Source organism: Poecilia reticulata, linkage group LG20 (assembly GCF_000633615.1).
Source record: "Poecilia reticulata strain Guanapo linkage group LG20, Guppy_female_1.0+MT, whole genome shotgun sequence".
Lineage (NCBI taxonomy): Eukaryota > Metazoa > Chordata > Actinopteri > Cyprinodontiformes > Poeciliidae > Poecilia > Poecilia reticulata.
Window position 1 is genome coordinate 2,487,101 of NC_024350.1, and position 2,121 is coordinate 2,489,221.

Genomic DNA, 2,121 nt, shown 5'->3' on the forward strand with positions numbered 1-2,121 from the left:
AATTTGGTAGTTTGAATGCATTACTGTGAATGAACGAAGGGTTTAAACCCAAGATTTGCTCCACGCTAGCAACTGCACCACCCTGTTCCGAACTCATAAAAATCTTCAGTATATCACATATAAACTAAAATTAAAACAAACATTTCTGACAATGTTTAAATATATTTATTCCAGTTTTGGTTAAATGACATCTTGCCAGCAGGAATGTGTTCCCAAAACAATTCCCTAACTCGTTTCAATTAGACTTCCTGCTTCTTATTTTGCCCGGTATGTTTCCAATCGTGACAGTAATAGGACAGAGAAACTCCACTGATACGAGAATGCATTAAAATCATAATGCAGACCACTTACTGTCTCTGACAGTTCCCTGTCATCCAAGCTGTGGTGGAGTGTTGCCAAAGTCTGCAGGCAGAAGGCAAATTACAGGCTAAAAATCTGACAGATTGTGATTTTTGCGACATAAATGATTCTGGCAAACCCTGAAGCCCCCGAAGTGTTCCGCTCAGTATTGTTCCGCGTTTTGGTGGCAGTGAGCCCTCGCAGCGAAACTGCTGAGGCCAACAAGTATGTACGATAACTGGTAATAAACTCCGGTCACGACAAGTCAGTAACACCGGGTTACTGAAGAGGTTCAGCAGCCGGCACGCTCAGGAGGGAAAACCACATGTCATTCACAACCAGAAATGACGACGGCAAACAAAAAAGTCGAAGACATGCAGTTGTTTCACACAGAATGCAGCTGCTTCCTGGAGTCGAGATCTTATGGAAATGGTTTGCAGGAGTAATTCTGAGCCAAACTCCCTAAAACAAAGTTTTGATGTTGACGTCCACAAAATGCTCACTAAAGTCTAAAAATGGTTGGAACGCAAACTAGAATTGATCAAATGTAGTTTAGAGTAAATTTTGAACAGATCCTACATCGTAATGAAAGATGGGGACAGGTGCCGATTTCAAGGCGTCAGCTGCAGCTGTGATGGAAGGTCAAATCTCTTTTAAGTTGTTTTTGATACGGGCAGCATTTTCACCTCAACTGGAGGTGACGTAAGCTGTTTCCTTTACATTTGTGCACAAAGCTTTGCCAGTATTCCACTAATGTTGAAAAGAAACACAATTTTGTAACTGTGGTGTTTCCTTTAAGTGAGAAAAGCAAATATGTTTGTACACACTATAAAAAAACATGCTGCCACATGAAACTACTTCCTGTCGTCGTCTTCTTCGTGGTTTGCGCCAGTGGCAACATCTGGTTGCTGATCATGTGACTTCTGTGTTGTGAAAAAAGTTTTTCCATTGCAGTTTTGCCAAATAAGCGAATTTTGATACGACTAAAAAAAAAAAAAGAAACCTCACCTCATCCTAGCGACATGTTTTATTGAAACATGAGTTTTTTCAAAATGATGGTGTTTCAAATAAGCAAATTTATTTTCGAAATGTTAAACTGTACAATTATATGGTCAATGGAAACTCAATTACAGCTGCTACAATGTGATAAATTAAATTTTAAAAATGGCAATCAATGCTACAGCTCCTGCTGCCATTGAAAAGACGGATAACCGTCTGGTAGAGCTTCATATTCAGGGTAAATCGCTGGGCACAACTCAAAATTTACTGGTTCTTTAAATGTGGTAAGCTCCTTCTTTCATATATTTAATATTCTGAAAAGAAGTAGTTTAATCTGTGTTGAAATTCTAAAACATCTAAATATCTCACTGTTTGTGCTCCTTGAATGCGAGACGTAGCAGAAGCGATGAAAAACAAACAAATTCAGCTTTGTTGTGGGCAACGTTGTTAGCTCTTTTAATTCCAACATGCTAATTAGGTGAGGAATCTAATTTACTTTGGTGGTTCAGTTAAGGAAATATGCATTATTTAAGGAGGCGGTGGGGGAGTGATGGGGTGCAGAGAGGGGGGATTAATATTCGACTAGCGATGGAACAAAAACACCGTTCTTCCAGACACGACAGTAAATACCGGAATGGGAAGGACGACGTAAGCGATGTAAGAGATATCAACACGGCAGGCGATGATCATGATAATGGCAAAGTGTTTTTTTTTTGTTTTTTTTTTGCCAACCGGCTCCTTGGGTGCCAAAAACATGAAGGAGGGGTCGCTGACCTCGGATTT